Source organism: Bufo gargarizans, chromosome 6 (assembly GCF_014858855.1).
Source record: "Bufo gargarizans isolate SCDJY-AF-19 chromosome 6, ASM1485885v1, whole genome shotgun sequence".
Lineage (NCBI taxonomy): Eukaryota > Metazoa > Chordata > Amphibia > Anura > Bufonidae > Bufo > Bufo gargarizans.
In genome coordinates, this window is record NC_058085.1 from 75583327 (window position 1) to 75599092 (window position 15766).

General features: G+C 45.1%; 2 non-coding genes and 2 pseudogenes across 2 annotated transcripts; all 4 read left to right on the forward strand.

The window, feature by feature from the left end:
- The first annotated feature begins 8230 nt into the window (after positions 1-8230).
- LOC122942715 lies at positions 8231-8419 on the forward strand. The gene has a single exon (XR_006390661.1). It is a non-coding gene; the product is annotated as a U2 spliceosomal RNA (small nuclear RNA).
- An 864-nt stretch (positions 8420-9283) lies between these two features.
- LOC122942879 lies at positions 9284-9425 on the forward strand (annotated as a pseudogene).
- Positions 9426-9657: 232 nt separating this feature from the next.
- LOC122942965 lies at positions 9658-9850 on the forward strand. Its single transcript, XR_006390800.1, has one exon. It is a non-coding gene; the product is annotated as a U2 spliceosomal RNA (small nuclear RNA).
- A 1082-nt stretch (positions 9851-10932) lies between these two features.
- Positions 10933-11076, forward strand: LOC122942882 (annotated as a pseudogene).
- The last annotated feature ends 4690 nt before the right edge of the window (positions 11077-15766 follow it).

Genomic DNA, 15766 nt, shown 5'->3' on the forward strand with positions numbered 1-15766 from the left:
TGGGAAAACAAAACCCCGCCACAAAAAAAAAAAAAAAAACGCCATATGGAAAACAAATAAAAAGAATCATCACAATTTTTAAACCCGAAAAAAAAAAAAAAAAAAAAACCCGCCATATGGGAAATAAATAAAAGGAATCATCACAGTCAAACTACCCCCGGTTTCTTTTCTACATTTCACACCACATCCACCATACCGGGTCACCATGGCAACTCACGGCGCAATCCTCTCAGGTCATGCTAACGTCCAGACCGCTGTCAAACTCTCGTCATAACACTTCTGTCTACCCCTCTTTTAGGCGGTCAAGCTCATTTCTTATTTACGCTGCACGTATCCTGTGATTTTTTTCTGGCTACCAGGTACGTACACCTGCTCAATCGTCTATTTTTCCTACATTTCACTCCATCCCGTTAGGGTCAGCGTGCTGGCATTAGGGGCATCGGATTCCCACTAGAGTATCCCCCTCTTGGCTCCGCCATCAGTCAGTGGTCCGCGAGGCCAACACCCCGCCTCACACGCTCGGAGGCAGCCACCCATCGCGCCACTCGTTAGTAAGCCGCCTCGCTGTTGCATAGAGAGGGCCTCACCTGTCACTCCCTTTCCCTAGTCCTGTCTTACAAGTCACCGAGAGGCCTCACACTCCTGCCACCACGTCAGTGGCCTCATCAACCCCTCGCGCCAACTCATAGATAGTGCCTCTCAAGCCGCTCGGCAATTAGCAGGGCCTCATCTGTCACCATCTTAGGCTTAATTATTTCGCCATCCGGCATAGCTAGCTTGCCAGCACGATCCTGTGTTTCCCAACACTAACAAACTATTCTGTTTTAGCATGTCTCTGGAAGGAAGTGAGAACTTTTCCCTTCCTGGCACTCCGGCCAGATCCATCACCTTAGCCCAGGGAGACGATCTTTCCAGCCCGGCAGCCATCAGATCCTGGACAGTTCCGCGCATCACGACAGAATTGAGGAGACGGCAGATTCCCTTCCCCGCCACGGCAAGGAAAGCGGAGTTTTTCCGTCTACTGCACACGTCAGCCGGTAACGCGGAGGCAGGGGAGGGACCCAGCCAGTCCAGCACGGGGGACATACACGCCATGCTGGCCTCTTTGATGACGTCCATGTCCAGGGTCAACGACAGGTTAGAGAAGCTGGGGTCGGTCACCACATCCCTCTCCTTGGCAGTGCCACCACCGGCGGCGCCACCGGCACCAGCCGGGTTGCCAGTGGCCGTGCCATCCATCAACCCAGATGACCAAGAAGTCAGCCCGGCGCACATGATACCGGTGCACTTGAAAAGGGACATTCTGGAAGCATTCATGTCTCAGCACCCATCCAGACATCTCACGGATTTCCTGGCGTCAGGTCTGACCGAAGGCTTCCACACGGGCATCCTGCACAGGCCGACAGGTACCCTGGAATGTCCAAATCTCCTATCTGCCCAAGGCAACCCCACCGCAATTGACGCCCTCATAGCCCTGGAAGTCGCAGAGGGCTTCGTGCTAGGACCATTCAAGACACCCCCATTCACCACATGGCGCACCAATCCCATTGGCATCGTCACCGAGAAGTCTTCCCAGAAGCAGAGGCTAATCATCGATTTATCGGCACCACACGGTTCAGCCGACCCCAGTCTAAACTCCCTCATTCCATCGGAAGAATTCTCACTCCAATACACCACCATAGATCACGCCATCACCGCCATCAAGCAAGCAGGGGTCGGAGCATGGCTCAGCAAAACCGACATCGCCAATGCGTTCAAATTGCTACCAATCCACCCGTCACTGTGGCACCTTCATGGCATCAAGTGGTCCGGAAACTATTATTTTTTATCCCGGTTGACCTTCGGATCCAAGAGTAGCCCGGCCATTTTTGACACATTCGCGGAGGCACTATGCTGGTTGCTCTTGAATGTAGCAAGATGCCCGATGGTCTTGCATTACCTTGATGACTTTCTACTTGTGGAGGAAAACAGCTCCCCTCCCGCCAGCCTCAGGGCCACCATCAAGCTGTTCGGGGAACTTGGGGTACCCATCTCCTTCAAGAAAACAGAAGGGCCGGACACATTCATCACCTTCTTGGGCATTCAGTTGGATTCGGCCTCCATGCAAGCCAGTTTGCCACTCGGGAAGATCCAGGTTATTCTCAACCACATAGGCAATTACCTTCAACTCGGCAACTGCAACCGCAAGGAGTTACAGCCCCTATTGGGGTCCCTGAACTTTGCCATGCGCATCATTCCCCAGGGTCGCTCGTTCATTTCACGGCTTCTGCACCTTTTCCCCCTTTTTCTTCACGACTCTCACAGGCTGCCCCTGGATGCCCACGCCACTGCAGATCTGGGTATGTGGGGGAGATTTCTGTCCGCCTGGAACGGCGGGAGCATGTTCCTCCCTCAGCTATCGGACTCTTCCCCATCTGTCTGGTCGGATGCGGCATCCACCACAGGCTTCGCGGCCATTTGGGGGAACGATTGGCTGTGGGGTGGCTGGCCTCCTGCGGTCCAGGGTTTGGAGGATTCTCCACTGCCTCGGCTCTGTTCGAGATCTACCCTATCGTGGCGGCCGCCGTGGCGTGGGGTCATTCATGGGCAAACAGATCGGTTCGATGCTACTCAGACAACCAGGCGTCCTGCCAGATCATTAACAAGGGTCGGTCCAAATCCCTCACAATCATGAGGTTCCTGCGCAGGCTTACTTGGTTGGCAGCTTGCAACAATTTCTTCATACACTGCTTCCACGTCCCTGCAATACGGCAGCTGACAATCTGTCTCGTTTCCAATTTCAGGCGTTTCAGCAGGCTCTCCCGTCAGCGTCACCCACGGCCTCCATCACCCCGTCATTTCACCAGCTCATTCTGGATTAGAGGTCATCATGCGCCATAGCCAGTCATCATCCCACTCTGCACTATCAGACAACACACGCAGGTCATACAACAGAGCATTCGCACTGTTTAACAAATTCCTGTTGGAACACAGCATCACGCACCCATTTGTCATGACTTCCCTGCTAGGATTTGCTTCTTTTTGCCACCTCAGCTCAAACTGTCATACAACACCATCAAGCTCTATCTCACCGGTATCCAACATCACATGCTAATCATACACCCCAACAACATCAGTTTCATGGCCTCACACCAGATCAAAACCATACTCAAGGGCATTCAGAAGACAGAACCCGCACGGCCGACACAGAGACTGCCCATTAACAGTCACATTTTCAAAGCACTATCCGACTTATTAGACTCCAGTCCTTTTGAAGCTGATACCAACTCCATCATCACAACAGCAATGTACCTGGCCTTCTACGGATTCCTGGGGCCCGGGGAATTCACCACGACCTCGGCGACCCAAACTACACATTGTCTGCTAGCCTCCCACTTGACGAAACATGGGGATCATTATATCCTAACCTTACCTCACTCCAAAAGCAGTCAGCTCTCACCCGGGAACATTCCATACTACCCTACGCAGAACAGATGGTGCCCAGCCGGGGTTCCGGACACATACAAACAGCATCACAAGTTCCTACCCTTTCAGCCACTACTTCAACTGCATGGGTCTGTACTCACCACCACCACCTTTATGACCTATGTCAGGTCATCCCTCACTCAACTAGGCCTCAACGCATCCAACTACTCAGGGCACTCCTTTCGGATCGGGGCCGCGTCCACGGCCTCCAGTGCCAACATCCCGGCTCATGTCATTAAGAAATTGGGGCACTGGAAGTCATCCGCTTCACACGTTACATCCCCAATCCAACACGGGAGTTAAGAAACGCTTTCCAAAACATGTCGGGTTGAGCTTTCATGTATATCGAATACAAATAAACTGTTTATTTCATTTTTGCCCTCTTCTTTCTCAGGCCTACCTCATCCTCGGTTTCGGCACACCACAACCGACTACGCTTATTCCCTGATTTCCTAGGTTCTTCACTGTACTACCGTAAGTGCCTCACACAAGTGTGAAGGCTTTGGCCTGGATTTGTGGGAGGGGCTGAGGTCCGCCTCCAGCCTATTTAGGGCACCCCTCTACCTGGCTCCTGCACCATCCGAGGTCTGAACTTGACCCTCCCACCACTCCACTCATTTATAACTCATTTCTTCCACATCTCTTTCCTTGGGTGGGCCCTCTTCTTTCTCAGGCCTACCTCATCCTCGGTTTCGGCACACCACAACCGACTACGCTTATTCCCTGATTTCCTAGGTTCTTCACTGTACTACCGTAAGTGCCTCACACAAATATATATACAAATATAAAAAAATATATAAAATGTTTTTTTTCGTATTTTTTTTACCTTATTGTCACCATTAACCTCTCTGATGGTGAAATGGGCCTTCTCATTCTGGTATCTTGCCTTTCGATGGTTGAAGAAATGCGCTGCAGTAGCTGGTCATAACTCTCAACCGTCATGCGCATATAATTGTAAAATTCTTCTGGATTTGCACGCAATTCCAAATAAAGTACTGAAAAAACACCTCTGGTCATCCTTCTGGAACTTATCGGGTGTATCCAATAACGACGTCTTCTTCTTTCACTGTCTCGTCTCATCCATCTAGCTTTAAGAATTTGAAAACGCAGCCGGAGACGCAAGTGTGCAGGCAACATGATCCCAATAGGCTATGAGTCTGAATTGAGGTGTACCAGGTTCTAATACTAAGTGGGAGGACTTTGTGAGGCACACCTACAATGACTAGAGGTGTACCTACAGTGGGACTACTGAGCCACACCTACAAATGACCATGAATAGTTTGTTTTTTTTGATTGGGAGGACATTTAGGAGGCACCTTTATTAGGCAAACGGATCCGCTGAGCGCATGCCTAAACGGATGCAGACGCAATAGACGGAGCCATTTTACGAGCGGATCCGTTCAATCGGATCCGCTCAAAGTATCACCGTTTGTAACCGTCTGTGAAATCCTTCAGACGGATCCGTTTAAGGCGGATCCGCCTGACGCTAGTGTGAAAGTAGCCTAATGTGTATGCGCCGACCGGCAGGAAGGAGATGGGGGAGGTGTTCGAGAAACTATATTTCTTTCTGGGGGGGAGGGACAAAACCTTTTTAGTAGGGGACTTTAATTGCACAATAGGTGCTGGGGAGAGAAGTAATGTACAAGGTGGTGGGAATAGTGGGATGGATAGTACAGGGAAACAATTAAAATAATTAATTGGTCTATTTGATTTTCAGGATGCTTTTAGAGTTAAAAATGATGGTTCTATAGGATATACTTATTTTAGTAATACTGGGAATGTGTCTTCAAGGATTGATTTTGTTTTTGTTTCCAGATCCATTTCCGTTTTGAACTTTAAGAGGAGGAGGGTTCCTTTCACGGATCATGCCTGGATTGAATGTGTGGTGAGCAATGGTGGTAGGTATGAGTATGGAAAGGGTGTATGGAAGTTGAATGTGTCTCTGTTGAAGGATGAGTGTATTTGTGAACAGTATAGAGAATGGTTGAGAATTTGGGAACTGAGGAAGGATGAATTTTATAGTGTGTCTGAGTGATGGGATTGGGTGAAACAAGAAACTAAAAGGTTTTTTATAAAGAAAGGATGTGAGAAGGCAAGGAAGAAGAGGGAAGAGTATGAAAGGTGGCAAAGAAGATTGGATTATTTGAATGAAGTGAAGCGTTTAGGTATAAATGTGGAGCGTGAGATAGAGGATACTAAAGAGAATGTAAGGAGATGCTTGGATGAGAGGGGAAAGAGAATTATTGCACAAGCAAGAGTGGAAGTTAAGGAAAAAGATGAGAAGTGTACCAAATTTTTCTTCAAAAAGGCGTTTAAAAAAAAGACAGTTTAATTCTGAGTTATTTTCGGAGAAAAATCGTGACCACAGTTTGGAAAAGGAATGCTTAAGTTATATGGATGGGAATTTGAATTGTGTGGATAAGGATTTTTTGAGTAGTGATGTAAGGAAAAGTGAGATAGAAGATGCAGTGAATGGAATGAAGAAAGGGAAGGTTGCTGGGAGTGATGGTTTGCCTGTAGAGTTTTATTGTACGTTTTGGAATGAGATTGGAGACTATGTGTGGAATGTGTGTAAGGAGGTGTTAGAAAGGGGAAACTTAACTAAAAGTATGAAAGACAGTATAATTGTGTTGTTTTTCAAAAAAGGAGAGAAGAGACATTTAAAAAAATTGGAGGCCGATAGCGCTCTTGAATTGCAACTATAAAATCATTGCAAAATTAATAGCAAACAGGTTTAAGAGGGTGGTAGAATGCATGGTGGGTGAAGAACAAATGTGTGCAGTACCAGGTAGGAGAATTTCAGAGTGTCTGTTAGGTTTGAGGAATGTGTTGTATGATTGCAAAAGTAGGAAGCAAGGTGTGGCTGTTGTTGCGGTTGATTTTGAAAAAGCGTATGATAGAGTAGTGCATGATTTTATGTTTAAAATTTTGGAGAGAATGGGAGTGCCTGGGAGAATGATTAATTGGATTAGATGTTTGTATGCAGGGATTGGGAGCAGGATTCAAGTGAATGGTTTTCTAAGTAAGAATGTGTGTGTTAGATCTGGGGTGAGGCAGGGGTGTCCGTTATCACCAATATTATTTATTTGCGTGATTGAGCCGTTGTTAGGGATGTTTAGGCGGGACAACGTGATGAGGGGAGTGGAGATTCCGGGGAGTAGAGGTAAGGATGTGCGTGTGATTGGGTATATGGATGACGTGACGGTAGTATGTAAGTCAATGGCAGCAGTAAGAAGGTCGAAGTTATTGATTGAGTGTTTTTGTTTGATGAGTGGTTTTAAGTTAAATGTTGATAAAAGTGAGTGTAAGTTTTTTGGAGATTGGAGAGAGAATGATATATGTGTATGGCCGGTGCGAGAGGGGGGTATGGAAATACTAGGTGTTATATTTGATGAGGATTTGTATGGAAAAGAGAGTTGGGAGAGGGCAGCTGTTAGGATACAAAACAAGATAAACTTTTGGTCTACTAGGACTTTGTCTATGGAAGGTAGGGTATTAGTTATTAAATCAGTTATTTTACCCATTTTGTTATATATTAATTATGTTTTTCCCCCACCAGATCGGGGTCTGGCAAAGATTATCAGGATGTTTTTTTGTTTCTTTTGGAATTCGAAAGCAGAGAAGTTGAAACGTGAGAAAGTGGTGAAAAAGAGAGTGGATGGTGGGAAAGGTTTGATGAATATTGAAAGGTTCTTGGCAGTTAAGTATGTGAGTTTTTGTGTAACTGTTAGTATGAAAGAAAATGTGTATGGTTGCATGTTGAGATATTTGGCTGGTAGAGTGTTGGTAAAGTATAAATTGATGGGGACGGATTTGAGAGTGCCAATAAGTTTTGACGCTCCGTGGTTTTATGTAAGGGTGGAGAGGTGTATTAGGAGGAATGAACTGATGGATGTGAGTAAGCAGGACAGGTGTGAAAGTAGAAAAGTTATAGAGAAATTGGAAGCTAGAGAGACTGTGGAGTGGTTTGACAGAAAATGAGAGTAAGCGTGTATGGAAGAATGTGTGCAATAAGGAATTAACAAATAGGCAAAAGGATATGGCATGGGCAGTAACTCATAAGTGTCTGCCAACAAGAGAGTTACAACGCAGGAGAGGGATTATAAATAGGGAAGTGTGTCCAAGGGTTGGATGTGGAGGGTGTGAGAATTATGTACATCTACTTTGGGATTGTGAGTTTGCAAAGAGTGTTTGGGGAAGAATGGGTAAATTGGTGAAAGGATTGACTGGGGTTGAAGTAATAACTTTTTATATGATGATGTATGGTTTGTGTGGGATAAGTAGAGAAAAAGCAAGAGTGTTGTGGTTTGTTGTTAATTGTGTGAAAGAGGTTCTATGGGATGTACGTAATATTTTAGTGTTCAGAAAGGATGAGGTTGCGGTGGATGAATGTTTGGGCATGATCCGAAGTAAGTTGTTTCTTTATGTACTTTGTGATAGGGAAAGGATGGGTACAGTAGACGCTGAAGGCGTCTGGAAGTTCAAAAAATGGCGGTTCTGGTTATGATAAGTAATTATGTTCTTTTCTTTCAGAAAAAGGAAAGTTATCAGAAGTTAAAGAATGATTAAATTCAATGTTTCTTTTTGTGTGATTAGGTGGGAGATGGGGTGTGGTATGATAAGTCTTGATATATAAAAGGTTTATGTTGTTGTATTATTGTATGATTTTATGAATTTGTTTATGCTGTGTTTTTGTAGAGCCTAAAATGTAGGCCATACTGATATTTTTGTACTGTATTATGACATGGTTTATGTTGTGTATTTTGTTACTTTTCAATAAAAAAAATAAAAAAATAAAAATCTGTTCTTATCAGTTTAATATCTGATACGTCCCCTATCTGGGGACCATATATTAAATGGATTTTTTCGAACAGGGAGATGGAAAAAGAGCTTGCTCTGTCCACTCCACGCATTGACCTGGTATCGCAGTACCTCCAGGACCGGTGCACCCTTTCTATTCCAGTATAAAAAAACAGAATGAAATTGAGTGATGGATGTCAAGGATCCTTCCAGCAAGCAAGTGGAAAGTTGCTGTGCCCTGCCTCAGCAGTCCTGCACTTCAGCTTCTCCTTCCTCTGTGAGGGTTTTGCTGTGCTGCTTTCTGCATCCCTGGTGCTGCTGCATCTAGCCTGTCAATCTGTTAATTGCATCACCTGTGTGTGGGTTTGTTCCAGCACCAAGCAACCCAGCCAGCCAGTCACCTCTCCTCCTCACTGTCCAAATCCAATTAAGATTGATGGCTTAATTGTTGTGTTAATTGGCTTATCACCTGAATGAAGTGTTAGGATATCACCTGAATGCCTGTTTTGATTTGGGCCTGTTGTGCACACCTGGGCAGTTGCTGGACCTACCTTGTCTGGCCAATGGAGGGAACACTGCACGTGTCACAAGAGGCCTGTCAGGTCAGAGGTCAAGTAAGGTCAGGTCACTGGATGACATCACAAGGGCTCTGACGGAACACTCAACAATGGGGCCGTGACATCACAATCAACAATGCATAGATACCTTTTTTTTTTCTCTCACTACTCTCCATTGACTTCTTATCGGTCATTCTGCTTGGCGCGCTCTGGCACCAGGAATTTCGTGCGAAGAAAAGGCGTGACCAAAAGTGGTGGGCGGAGCTATGCAGATCCGAAAAACACGAAGTGGAGCATACTGTTGATTTCAGAGCGTAGGACGCACGTTTTCCCTGGTTTGTGAGAGAAAGAAGCCTCCCGGACTGTCTCTTTCTCTCTGCAGCTGGGGCCTGTTGCCTATCGCCTTCACAAGTATTCTGCATTGAGGACCGTCGGCCTGTAGGGCGAACCCTTTTCTGGTTATCGCTTCTCGGCCTTTTGGCTAAGATCAAGTGTAGTATCGAGAGGTGCTGCCTTGGTCTTGGCCTGAGGTGCCCCGGGTACCCGGACCCTCGGCCTCTGGCGGAAGCCGTAGTTTATAGCTGCGGTGGAAGCCAGTGCTGCTATTGGGGGGACGGCTTAGTCCCGGATGGCATATTATGCTTGGATGGGTGGCTTAAAACCAGGTTGAAAGTTTATAAGATAATTTGGACATTTTTGTTGTTGTATTGTCTTGTTGGATGTTTTTAAATGCTTAAAAAAAAAAAAAGGAGAAAATATGGAAAATAAAGAATAAAAAGTATAAAAAAAGTTGAAAACTGATGATGAAGCGCTATACATAACTTGTTGTAAATACAAATATGTGGCGTCTTCTGACGCTATCAACTAAAAAAAAATCTGTTCTTATCAGTTTAATATCTGATACGTCCCCTATCTGGGGACCATATATTAAATGGATTTTTCGAACAGGGAGATGGAAAAAGAGCTTGCTCTGTCCACTCCACGCATTGACCTGGTATTGCAGTACCTCCAGGACTGGTGCACCCTTTCTATTCCAGTATAAAAAAAACAGAATGAAATTGAGTGATGGATTTCAAGGATCCTTCCAGCAAGCAAGTGGAAAGTTGCTGTGCCCTGCCTCAGCAGTCCTGCACTTCAGCTTCTCCTTCCTCTGTCAGGTTTTTGGTGTGCTGCTTTCTGCATCCCTGGTGCTGCTGCATCTAGCCTGTCAATCTGTTAATTGCATCACCTGTGTGTGGGTTTGTTCCAGCACCAAGCAACCCAGCCAGCCAGTCACCTCTCCTCCTCACAGTCCAAATCCAATTAAGATTGATGGCTTAATTGTTGTGTTAATTGACTTATCACCTGAATGAAGTGTTAGGATATCTATCACCTGAATGCAGTTTTTGGACCTCCCTCCACTCTGTGCACCCCTGTTTTGATTTGGGCCTGTTGTGCACACCTGGGCAGTCTGCTGAGTTGTTCCTTTAAATTGACCCTTTTGTAGCAAGTTTGCTTGATGTAACCAATTTAGTTTTCCTAGTTCTTTATTAAATAAGTAAAGTTTGTTTGCCTCTGTCTCCCTCTTGTGGATCTATTAAACTGGATGACTTGTAGGTAGGCTAAAATGTAGTCCAGCACTTGTTATGTATCAGCAATAGCTGGACCTACCTTGCCTGGCCAATGGACGGAACACTGCACGTGTCACAAGAGGCCTGTCAGATCAGAGGTCAAGTAAGGTCAGGTCACTGGATGACATCACAAGGGCTCTGACGGAACACTCAACAATGGGGCCGTGACATCACAATCAACAATGCATAGAGACCTTTTTTTTTTTCTTCACACTACTCTCCATTCACTCCTTATCCGTGTTTCTGCTTGGCATTCTTTGGCACCAGGAATTGCGTGCGACGAAAAGGCGTAACCAGAAGTTGTGGGCGGAGCTATGCAGATGCGAAAAACACGAAGTAGAGCATGCTGGTGATTCCAGTGCGTAGGACGCACGTTTTCCCTGGTTTGTGAGAGAGAGAAGCCTCCCGGACTGTGTTTAGGGCTGAGGCCTGTAGACTGTTGCCTTGAGAAGTGCTCTGCGTTTGCAAACAGCGGCCCCGTTGTCGAGGCCGAGCGGGTTATCGCTTCTCGGCCTTTTGGCTAAGATCAAATGTATGTGATTTTATTTTCATCACTTGGTCTAGCCAGAAGGTATTTGGGGGTACCCCTCTCCTCGGCCTGGTGGGATCGCCCGGGTTTATAGCCCGGGCTTCACCCACCTGCTGCTATTGGGGAGGGGGATTAGTCCCCTAAATAACAAGTTGCGATACCCCCTAGCCTTCTGGTGTGGTTAACCCGAATCCAGAAGGCGCTGCGACGGTTGCGAGCAGTTGTTGCGAGCGAGCGAAGCACCATGGGCGATGATCCCGGCTACGTGCCGGAATATGCTCGCCTAAAAAACTCAGTGAGAGAAATTCTCACTGGAGCTGTCCACCCGGACAATAAGAAGGAGAAGCTTAAATATCTGGTAGAAGTTGTACTGGGCGATCTACTCCGTGTCGGCAAGAACGAGATTTTGGCGATTCAGGACTACCCCAAACGCGGCATTTACGACATTACTTTTACGGGTGACGGAATTTTCAATGATGTCTTGAAAAAGGCTGAGAAAGTGAAGGATGATCCCAAGATGGGGGGGTTCCGAATCGTCGAACACTGCTTTGAAAACAAAAAACTTGTGGTGATTAAGTCTAATTCCCCTTACGTGAAGGAGTTTGAAGTGCAAGCCTTTCTGTCTGTGTATTTTCAAGACGTACAATGTAAAGGGATGATTATGAACGAGTGTGATATCTGGACGTCTAAGTGGAGATTCTTAGTTACTTGCATCAAAGATAATTTTTTTCTCGGTTTTAAAGCACCCCCAGCACGTTTTAAAATCGGGCAAGTTAATGGCGACCTCTTCTTTGCAGAGATGCCAAATTTCTGTAGGTCATGTGGGCAGTATGGTCACGAACAAGCAAAATGCGGTGTGAAATGCAAAAATTGCGGAAGTGAAGAACATGAAAACAAAGATTGCCAGCAAGGAAAAAAATGCAGCTTCTGTCAAGAACGTGACCATCTCTTTTTTTCTTGTCCTCATAGGAAAACACAGAAAGAAAAGAGGTAATCCAAGGCGCCCCAGGGAAAGCCAGCGGGACCAACCCACCCCGAGGGAGAGGAACAAACGTATGATGCCCCGGGCCAACAAGAAGCCGAAGCCCATGACGGTCAAGAGGAAGGGGCGAAGGAAGGTGCCTGGCAGATACAAGGCAGAAAGGGTAAAAGCAGGTCTCAGGCACTGAGAACGGCGAAACGCAAGCATGACAGGGAGCAATGAAGCGAGAAGCCCGAGTTGCCCCTGATAGAAGCGCAGGAGGGGGCAATCGGGCCTGCTCCACAGGCTGGGTCTCCAGAGAGCGACATCGACTCTGAGGAGAGCGAACAAGAACAGGAGGGTCCCCGAAAGCGAGGCAATAGGAGGCGCTCGTTTAGGAACCTGGGCAGGGGAGAGTAGATGGAAACGTCTGGCCTGGCGGTAAAGGCGGATGTGGCTCCCCCTGAAACCTCCTCCCTGCCTGACCAGGGAGGGCATGGACACCCTGGAGGCCTCCGATCCGCTGACATGCGCGCAGCGTCCCCCTGTTGAAGGACCTGAGTCATCTCAGGACGAGGGGGGAAGGTCGGATCCCGCTGGGGACCCACCTGACGAAGAGGACCTAAATGGTCAGAGAATAGAGTCCCAGCCGGAACTGTCTGAGGCTTGCCTGCTGGTTTACCAGTGCGCGGCTGCCAGCACCTACCTGAGCGAGGGCAGTTCCTCTCCCGAGTCGCTGCTCACAGTGTCATCATATGGTAGGGACGTGAACGGCAATTAGATTTCTGGTCCCGCTGGTATTTATTTTTAGTGTTGTTTTTTTTCCCTTTTTATAAAAAATGGATAACGAACTAAAAGCCATTACTTTTAATGTAAGGGGCGCCAAACAGAGAAGTAGAAGGATTGCACTTTTTAATTTTTTATCCTTTTTCTCTGCATCAGTTTTTTCCTACAGGAATGCGGCATCCCACATGCTATCTCCTATAAAAAATACAAAGAAGATTGGCAGCACAGGCCATCCATCTGGTCTGGATCAAATGAGTCCAGATCGGGTGGGGTCGCCATACTTTTTAAGGAAAATGTTTTAATTGATGATATTAATGAAATTTTACCAGGTCGTATTTTATTAGTTAAAGCTTTTATAGACGGTGTTAAATGGCAGTTTTTAAATTTTTATGGATCACCTGACAAAAATGAGAGAGCAAGAATGTTGGAAATTTTATCTCTTTTTATTAACACCACTGACCCTTTTATATTTGCAGGTGATTTTAACTGTGTAATAAGAGGGGAACGCCGGCGGTCAAGTTCTGTGAGTCGAAATTATGACAAAACCTCCGGGCTATTGAAAAATATCGTGAATGATTTTAATCTGTTAGATGTGTATAAAGAGTGTAACAGGGATAGCCCGGAGGAAGCCGGCGTTACCTGGAGTAACATTAATTGCAAATCAAGGATTGATTTTATTTTTTGTAATGAACAGTTACTGCTTTTTAAATGCGAAGTTTTAACTAATATGTTATCAGATCATAGGCTTTTATATTTTAGTATAAAGCATGATCTTAATAAGTTTTACGGTAAAAAATCCTGGAAAATGAACATTTCCCTATTGGATGATCCACAGGTTTTAACTGATTTTAGTGAGTTTTATAAAGAATGCAGACGGAAAAAAGAGCTAGATACTCCCACCAGTGTGTGGTGGGAGGGTATGAAGAAAAAAATTAAAGATTTTTTTGTTAAAGTTAGTAAATACAAAGCTAAAGAAAAAAGAGCCTCTTTTAAAATTTTAAACATCCGTCTGCAAACTTTATATAAGTTCCGAGACTGTGATATCAATGTTGATAAAGAAATAGAAGATTTAAAAAAAGAAATTACGCAATTTTTAGAACGGAAGGGCAAAGAAATTATTTTTCGTTCTAGGGTGCAATTTGTGGAGGAGAATGAAACCTGTTCAAGGTATTTTTTTAAAAAAACACATAAAAAAATGTAATCGAAAATATTGAAGGCGATTTTAATGTGCAAAGTATTTTAAATAAAGTGCATGGTTTTTATACTTCCCTTTTCAGTGTGAAACCTGTGGATCACAATTTTATGAAGGACTCATTGAAGGAGATCACCACCTTTTTAGATCCTGCTTCAAAACAGGTTTTATTACAAGATCTGTCGGAGCAGGAAATCCTTGAGACAGTCAAAAGTTTTAAAGCAGGTAAAGTACCTGGGCCGGATGGTATACCCAGTGAGTTTTATGTGAAGTTTTATAGCCTTTTAAAAGATGATTTTTATAGTCTTTTTAGCGAAGTTTTTAATTCTAAGGTTTTACCCAAATCCTGGAAAAAAGATGAGGTCTCCCTTTTATTTAAAAAAAAGGTGACAAAACAGATCTAAAGAACTGGAGACCAATAACCCTTTTAAATACAGATTATAAAATTATAGCAAAAATATGCACAAATAGATTGAAAGCCATAATTGACAAAATAATTCATCCAAACCAGGTGTGCGCAATTCCAGGAAGGAACATTTGGGATAACCTTAATTTAATTAAAGACTGCATAGATGATTCAAAGTCCAGAAATAACAAACTAGCTATCTTATCAGTTGACTTTGAAAAAGCTTTCGACAGAGTCTCCCATTTTTATCTTTTTAAGGTTTTAGAGAGAATGGGTATACCAGAAGGTTTTTTACTGTCTTTAAAAGCTTTTTATAAGGACTGCTCAAGTAGAATTTTAGTAAATGGTTTTAAAACACAAGATATATTTTTAAAGTCTGGGGTGAAACAAGGGTGTCCCTTGTCCCCACTGCTTTTTATATGTGCGTTAGAGCCTCTATTGTGCGCAATTAGACGTGATAAGCAAATCCGAGGAGTCCCCCTGCCAGGAGGGGGGGGAGTAGAGGCAAAAGCAGTGGGGTACATGGATGATGTTGCAGTACTTTGCAGGGACACCCTTTCGGTTCAGAAGACTGAAACAAATTCAATTTTATTGTTGTGCGTCCAGTTTTGAAATAAATCTTAGCAAAAGCAGTGTTTTAAACATCGGAAGCATGGAACTAAGGGATATACCAGTTCCTGTATCAAACAGCGTAAAAATTTTAGGTATCTCCTTTAATAAGTCTAATAGTGGTTTTTATTAGAGTTGAGCGAACACCTGGATGTTCGGGTTCGAGAAGTTCGGCCGAACTTCCCGGAAATGTTCGGGTTTGGGATCCGAACCCGATCCGAACTTCGTCCCGAACCCGAACCCCATTGAAGTCAATGGGGACCCGAACTTTTCGGCACTAAAACGGCTGTAAAACAGCCCAGGAAAGGGCTAGAGGGCTGCAAAAGGCAGCAACATGTAGGTAAATCCCCTGCAAACAAATGTGGATAGGGAAATGAATTAAAATAAAAATTTAATAAATAAAAATTAACCAAAATCAATTGGAGAGAGGTCCCATAGCAGAGAATCTGGCTTCCCGTCACCCACCACTGGAACAGTCCATTCTCAGATATTTAGGCCCCGGAACCCAGGCAGAGGAGAGAGGTCCCGTAACAGAGAATCTGGCTTCATGTCAGCAGAGAATTAGTCTGCATGTCATAGCAGAGAATGAGGCTTCACGTCAGCCACCACTGCAACAGTCCATTGGCATATATTTAGGCCCAGCACCCAGGCAGAGGAGAGAGGTCCCGTAACAGACAATCTGGCTTCATGTCAGCAGAGAATTAGTCTGCATGTCATAGCAGAGAATGAGGCTTCACGTCAGCCACCACTGCAACAGTCCATTGGCATATATTTAGGCCCAGCACACAGGCAGAGGAGAGAGGTCCCGTAACAGACAATCTGGCTTCATGTCAGCAGAGAATCAGTCTGCA